General features: G+C 43.2%; 1 long non-coding RNA gene across 1 annotated transcript; it reads left to right on the plus strand.

Annotated features, from left to right (window-relative positions):
* Positions 1-567: 567 nt before the first annotated feature.
* On the plus strand, positions 568-1,512 carry LOC147186623 (uncharacterized). The gene is made up of 3 exons (XR_015099043.1): positions 568-865; positions 1,099-1,129; positions 1,429-1,512. It is a non-coding gene; the product is annotated as an uncharacterized LOC147186623 (long non-coding RNA).
* Positions 1,513-8,284: the final 6,772 nt, after the last annotated feature.

Genomic DNA, 8,284 nt, shown 5'->3' on the forward strand with positions numbered 1-8,284 from the left:
CTCCCCTGCCACGTGACTGTGCGTAGCCTCCTCTGTCGTAGCTCCTTTGTAGTCCTCTGCCTCTGCCCCCCCATCTTTGTCCTTGTGGTCTGGCTCGGCAGTCACGTGCCCAGTGGCCCATTTTGCCACAGTTAAAACATTGTCCTTGGTCACCAGGGGGCGCTCTCCGACCCCTGAATGGTCCCGACTGATACATCATGCACTCAGAAAAGACAGAAGGTGATGAGGTGTTAGCAGCTGGTGGAGTCACGGGCTCCTCCTTTTTCTGCAAGCTTTGGAGCTGCATAATAGTCAATTGGGATTCAACGTTCTTTCGCTTTTCATTTTTTGTTTCGTTATCTTTACTATGTCTCCGTAGATGGTGCTTCAGGTGAGACAGCCAGCGAGCGTGGTCAGCGCCAGGGAGATCAGGGTTTGATCCCATGGACTGGACTACGGATTTGGGAACCCCTTTTAGCACAGCCGCCCGAAATACTTGGGAATAAAGAGAGGAGTCAGTGGGTTGATGACCTGTTTTTAGCGCAAAATCGACTTGAGCGCGATCAATAAATACTGCTGCATCCTCATCTGACTTTGGAGCAAACATCAAGTCAGAGATAACGACCTCGGGTATGGGGAACAAAGCATCTAATGCTGTCAGTATTTTCATAAACTGTGTGCTAGTAAGTGCGATGTTGTCCATAATGTCTGTAAGTCCCGATTGTTTCAAAAGAGTCTCTAACTGAGACAGCGGGCACGATTGCGTCATCAATGCTCTTACGTCACCTGCTGTGAGAATTTGACCTGTCGTGGCGCGCTGGACGGCTTTCAGCCAGCTCTCTCCACCATTCTGCATGGGAGGAAGTTTCTGCAACATCAGACTGAGGTCAGAGGGGGTGAATGGTTTAGAATACATTGCTTGACATCCCGACACAGGGTCCACCTTGGATATCATGGGAGCTTGGAAAGCAATCCCTCCCATAGAACGAGTGTACATGCCTTGCGGGCTCTGTGAAGCATCTGCATGTACTGAGGTGTCGATTTCAGTGTGTCGCGATGTACTCAGTGGTGAGTCTGGATGTGTATCTTTAAGGCTCTGTAACTCGCTTTTCATGTCAGTCATCTCCTTCTGCAGCTGGGACATGTATAGGTGTGTATTCACAGTCGCCATATCCTGTCGTTGTTCCCCCTCCTCTATCTCCTTCTGTCTCTCTTCAAAAATAACATCTCTAGCCTCACGGCTGCGTCTCATCTCTTCCTCTTCCTGTCTGTGTGCTTTCTCCTCTGCTTCTTTTAAGAGTGCGAGTAGCTTGTCACTAACATTCCTCGGCACTTCCTGATGTCTTGTCAACAAACTTTTAAATTTTATAGCTCTGTCTAGCAATTGTCGCGGCTCACGCCTCTATTTCATTAGTTCGTCAAATTCTTTTTGTATCATGTCGATTGAAGCAGTGACTCCTGCAGCCAGCGAGTCCGCAGCTGTCTGTCTGGTCGGATCAGAAGGTGGTCGACCCGCAGCGCCAACTCCATCCCAGTCCACTTGTAGGCTGCCTCCATAAACTGACAAAATAGGACAAACTGGTACAGATGTATCTTTAAGCATTTGTTTTACGTTTGCGTAAGGTGAGTCGGTGAAAGGGTTAATAGGCACACTTTGTCGCCCCACGGCAGACTCACAATAGGATGGCGGCGCAGAGGGCAGCTGCTTGACTCCCACACTTTCTGTCTGAGATTCTTTTCTTGACTGTTTTACAGCATAGCCCATTGCCAACAGTCTGGCATTTTTTGTCCATTTTTCAACTTTCTTTAGACTTCCTCTCACCTTCCTGCCTCTCGGAGACAACTTGTTTGTTCTTTTCACATCTTCCTCCAATTTTTCCTTTTTATTCAAACATGCTTTTTCTACTTCTTTCATCAGAGTCACCAAGCACGCAGCCGAAGACATCGGCGGGAACCAGCCCTTGTCACAACATTCTCTCACCCACTCTCTCAGTTCATCCCTTTTTTCTTCCCTACTTTTCTCTGGCAAAGCGCCCACACACACACTACATGCACTTCTCACTTGATCACTCAGCAGCACACTACGGCCATGGTTTGGAATAACACGGGTATCGAACCACTCCAACTCCCTATCGAATTCCCCATCCATCTTTATACTTTAACAACACAAAACAAATTACAAACAAGGACACGACACACAGATTACAAATAAAGACACGACACACAGATTACAAACAAAGACACGACACACAGATTACAAACTCCTCTTCTCCCCTCCTCTTTTTATTTTATTAGCGGCCTTATTTATTTAATTAACGTCACACAAATTGAGGTCAATTCTTTCCCTACCAATCTCGCCCTACTTTATGCTGTAAATTGAAATGTGTGACTCCCTTTATTCTTTTTCCCGGGAACCCCTTTTATTCGCGAACTGAAGTATTTAATATCCGTGAACTTCGTTGTCCACAAACTTCTGACTCACGAACCTCTTTATTCGCGAATCTCTGTACAAATGAATTCTCCTGTATTCTCTTTATGATCTTATTAAATTTGAGGAATTCCTGTTTCTAAAATTCTTGACAGAACGAAACAACCCCGCCTAAAATAAGATCAGTCTTAAAATCAACTCGTCTTCCTCGAGGAATTCTAGTCTCTAGGATTCTTAACAGAACGAGACAACCTCCCTGAAGACGAGTTTTTCCTTTCCCTTTTTCCTTATTCTCTTGTACTTCACTTGTATTTCTCTTATTCTCTTGTACTTCACTTGTATTTCTCTTATTCTCTTGTACTTCTCTTCTTTACCGGTTATTTTAGGCCTTTGGTTTAAGCCGCAAAACGAGGAATTATTACTCCTATAACTCGATAATTCAAGCGAAGTACACCCAGTAATACGTTTAAACTGGTTTAAACCGTAAAACGAGAAATTATTATTTCTAGAACTCAGAATTAGAGCGAAATACACCTAGTAATACGTTTAAACAGGTTTTCTCAATTACCAGCCCCAAACTAATTTGGTCTCAAATCAAACGTGAATCATCACATCATATCAGTCAACAGGGCAGAAAATCAATCGAGAGGATAAATGTCCCCTTACCTTATCAATTATGGCGCGCCGAAATTCTGCCTGTTGACCGACAATCAGCTCGAATCACGTCGGGGTCACCAATTGTTGGAGGATGATCAAGCAGGGGGAAGCGTGTTGTTGTCGACACCGCGGGATCCCTTGACCGTTCTCCACTTCCCCAGGTCCTCCGCGTGTTCGTTTGATTCGGGCTGAGTTGATGTGCAAAAGTCAGAGGCTGGAAATGGAGAAGTTCTTGCAAGATGTTTTACTGAACGTTCAGGGCACAACACGAATCGATTCGGGCTCCTGTGAGTCTCAGATTTCATCAGGAAGCCCCGAGCAACTACAGTCACACGTACATATAGGCATAGTATGTTAATTATATTAATTTAGGGGCGAGCAGTCCTTCCCCTTATGTAAAAATCAGAAACAAAGAAAGGTCAATGTAGTTCAATCTTGGCATTCTGACAAAGTACAGACCATATCTCGAGACAAGAGTTCCTCCTCTAGGGACCTTGACAGCCTTCAGGAACTTTCCCAAGGTGGGAGACGCAAAAGAAAACACTTGGAGGGCTGTTAATCACTCAAGGGGAGATAGGACCCCAGCTTCAAACTACATTCTTTGTTTGAAGTAGCGGATGTTCAGGACAGAGACCTAATAGTCAAGGTCGACCTGTCTATGATACAAAGTTTTAAGCTAAACATATAACATAGGTGATATCTTCAGAAACCATGGTAACTAATTCTGGGTTCCATTAGCGTTCATCATGGGAACCCATTTTTCTATTTTGACTGATGTTCATAATCCTGAATTCTGATGCTCAAAAGTATAATGTTTCAAGAGTAAATGTTTGAAAACTATGCATGAACAATGAACATTACATCAGCAGCTGTGTACTCCAGGTTTATTCAACTAAATAAATGGATCAAAATATGTTGTACTTATATGGCATCATGAATACAGCATACCACAAAATGAGAGTATTTTTTTCCATTCTCACACTGCAAAGATTAATTTATTGGTAATTAATACAGGTAAGTATTGATGTGGTTTGACATCCTCTTCCCAAGACGATGCATGTATAATCTACTATCAATTTGACGAAAGAATCTATCACGTCATCGTTAGTTCCACTGACAGTTCTCATGAGCATGACTCCACCTTGTGACGAATGTTTTATCCATAAAGTGACCATGCTACAACCAGTAAATTATAGAATCACCAAGACTGTTTCATAATATTTTTCATTGCGATTAGCCTATACTCTAGATCTCATGACCAACTTGCCTTGGAATCGTGCCTCCCGTCGTATCTCGCTCTTGTGTTCTGTGCATACGTCACAAGTGAGCTTAGTGAAACGCCCTTAGGATGATTCATACGAAAAATCAGACTGGCATTCCCATTTCTTAAATGTCATATTTGTGGGGGGGTCGCCGCCATCTCAAACTGTCATCCGCGCGATTTCTCTGATTTCATCCGCGCGCTGCCTGAAAGGGGAAAGGGTGTCGGCCGCAGACGCGCTCCGCCAGGCACATGGTGGAATAGGGAACAGTCCTTAGTACCTGCAGGGTCCAGGTGGTCGGGTCATTCTGTCACGTAGCGAGGTGGTGGTGGACCCCAAAAAGCAGGCAGGAGGGAGGAGCAGGGTGTATTTGAAGAATTGTATTTAAAACAAAGAAAACTAAATCCCAAACACACAAAGTCCAAAGTATCAAACAAAAACCATGACTAAAGCTAAAACATAACAATGAACTAAACATGACAGAAACTAAGAGCAAACAGCAACACACATGACAGTAGCAAGAAGCAACAATGACCCGACACCGAGTGTTCGGGCTGGGAGTCCTTTTAAGGCCCTAATTACCTATGACCAACAGGTGTGCAGCTGCCGGGGGAGCCCTACAGTGCCACCTGTTGGTCCATAAACCGAATCATGACACACACAGGCACAGTGAAATCGCGTTGATCACACAGGAGAGATTCGATTGCGCACAGTCAACTCGTGTGCGGTGACTTTTATGGGAAAACATTTTTCGGTCCCATCAAAATGGCGCCACGGAAATGACACGCTACCGGTAGCAATCGTGACTGTGAAATCCTCAGGCCTGTTGTAGTTTTTTATCTTGTTTTGACTGAGAAATTTCCTTGCGTCCCAAAAACGCTCATTATTTGGAACTGTGCGTCCCGCGGGAAAATTGTGCGTCTCGGACGCGGGATGCAGAGGTAACGAGATGGCTGCCTCAATGGCAGTAATGGAGTTTGTGGAAGCAATATCCACTTATGTAGACAACAAAGAATTTACTGGTGGGATTTTTCTAGATCTAAAAAAAAGCTTTTGACACTACAGATCAGAGTATATTAAATTAATAATAATAAATTGGAGAGATATGGCATTAGAGGTGAAGCATATAAATGAATAAAACGTTATTTAGATAACAGATATCAGTATGTGAAGTTCAAGAATAAAATAATCTAATCAACTGAAAATCACTCATAGAGTTCCTCAGTGGTCTGCGCTTGGTCCAAATCTATTCATCTTATTTATCAATGATATTTGAATTGTCTCAAAACCATTTAAATGTGTCCTATTTGCTGATGCTACAACTTTCTACTGCTCTGGAGAAAATCTGAAACAGCTCCTGACAACTGTGGAAAATGAATTTAAAAAACGGGTTCGACAGGAATAAATTGTCACTTCACTTGAAAAAATATAAGTTAATTGTTTTTGGCACAAGACCAATCAAAAACCAAGTTTAAATTACGGTAAAGTCAATTGAAATAGAAAGAGTGTATGAAAATAACTTTCTTGGATTAGTAATAGATTCAAAACTATGTTGGAAGCCACAAATCGATGTAAAAAAAAATCCCATACCACAGGGATCCTCTACAAAACCAAGGATATGCTGAATAAGAGTTTTTTGTAAACATTATACTCTTCATTATGACTACCATATATGGCCTACTGTGTGGAGATATGGTGAAACACCTGTCAAACAAACACACTCCCTGTTTTAAAACTACCACCAAAAAAAAGCAATCCGAATTATGAATAGATCAAAATATTATTAACATAGTTATTAATAGATTAGTAATTGATGGAATTGAAGAAATACAAGGAGAAACGTGGACTGAAACGGAGCAAAAATTTCAACTTCTCATCATTTTCTCGATGAGAATAGCAGGCAGTGGGGAGCCTACTTGCCCCTCGGGGACTTTTGCTGCTGGGTACACCCTAGATCCTTGGAGGAAGCGGAGAATGGTGTGCCTGTCAACACTGTCCGTTGAGGATGTGGATGACATCTACATTTTCGGCCTTCCGATAACAGGTATGCTGCTGTTTGGTGTTAGCAGTTTCCTGATCTATCGCAAAATTCAACCGACGGGAGCGGCTCTATTGGAAGTGAAGAGGCTGCCGGTCTAAGGATGGCATAATGCGGATGTCCAACACTCAGACGCAGACTGTGCTCAACCACAAACTGTTGCGGTTTTGGAGCGTCTCTGCAAGATGGTCAAGAACTTGGAGAAACTGGAATCCGTGCTCAAACATTGACTGAAATCACAGATTTGGCTGATCGACGCCACTAAAGAGACATAAGCCACGGACTCAAGGCTGTCTTAAATTCTTGGGCAGCCTGCTACCAAAACAACATCTGCTATCTCGACCTTCCCCTGATGAAAGTATGCACGGAAGCTAGTCCCCCATCACCCCCCTCCCTCATACATTCCCTTGTTTCACCGTCTTCATTGTTTATGTCTTGTGACCTGTTGTAACTGTCATATGCTTGTGCAGGAGTTTTTTGCCTCACTCAAATTATCCTCAAATGAGGGTAGTTCGAGCGTGGGTTTTTTTTCTCCCCCTCCCCCTCCCTTGTCTTTCTGACTTTCGGGTTGAGTGAACGCTGGCGCGTTTTGGCTGCCGCTGCTCAACCCGTATTGTTTTGTGTTTTTTGTTATTGTAAAGTGTCCTTGGGTGTCTTGAAAGGCGCTTATAAATAAAATGTATTATTATTATAAAAAGTGCAAAAAGTCTTCAAGGAGCAACTACTGATAAAGGAGACAATCGAGTTGGAAAGAGTCCACTGCTTTGGAAGGCACGAATCGGGGAGACCTCGACCGAGGCAGGTTGTGGTGAAATTTGAAAAATACAAGGACAGAACAAAGATTCTACAGAGAGCAAAACATTTAAAACAACATCGACATTAACAAAGACTTCACAGATGCCGTGCGTCAAAAAAGAAAAGAACTGCTTCCAAAATTAAAAGCTTAAGGCATGACAAACTCAAAGTCTACCCCCGCACCAGTACTGCAACACAACAGCCTCGAGTTCAACACGCGTCATGGTGAGAACTGATCACCACCAGACAAAAAAAAACCTTTACTGAAATAGGAAATACACACCAAAAACATGGAATTCAAAACCTTTGATTATGTTGCCCACAAGACATTCGACGCTCAGAACAACTTGGACCTGGACAATCATTTCTTCAATCATAATCACAGCATCACAAACTCTGAGTATTACATGGACGAACAATTCAACAGAAATGTAGAACTGGAAAATACACTTTCAGTGATACACTTAAACAGGAGGAGTCCCTCCAAAAAATGTCAATAAATTTCAAATAATTGCCATGTCAGAAACTTGGCTTGACGATGAAAAAACAAGTGAAATAAAAATAGAAGGATATGAAATGTTTGCAACAAATAGGGAAAACAAAAAAAGGAGGGGGCTTACAATATATTTTTCCGTATTTTCATCCGAAGAACTAACCATGGAATTAGTTGGCTGGTCTCTCGATGCAATCGACAAAATTTTTTCTATGTAAAGAGCAGGCAGTGGGGAGCCTTCTTGCCCCTCGGGGACATTTGCTGCCGGATACGCCCTTGATCCATGGAGAAAGTGGAGAATGGTGTCCCTGTCAATACTGTCCGTTGAGGATGTGGAAGACATCTACATTATCGGCCTTCTGATAGCAGGTATGCTGCTGTTTGGTGTTAGCAGCTTCCTGTTCTATCGCAAAATTCAACTGACGGGAGCGGCTTTATTGGAAGTGAAGAAGCTGCCGGTCATTCTGGATGGTTTGGCGCGAATGTCCAACACTCAGACTCAAGCGGTGACTGAGCTCAACCGCAATATAGATACGGTTTTTGGAGCGACTCCGTACGATCGACAACAACATGGAGAAGTTGGAATCCGCGCTGCGGAAAGAGATTGCGGATTTGGCTGATCGGCGCCAGTG

This window comes from Hippocampus guttulatus, chromosome 21 (assembly GCF_054856545.1).
Source record: "Hippocampus guttulatus isolate MCC_2025c chromosome 21, RoL_Hgut_1.0, whole genome shotgun sequence".
Lineage (NCBI taxonomy): Eukaryota > Metazoa > Chordata > Actinopteri > Syngnathiformes > Syngnathidae > Hippocampus > Hippocampus guttulatus.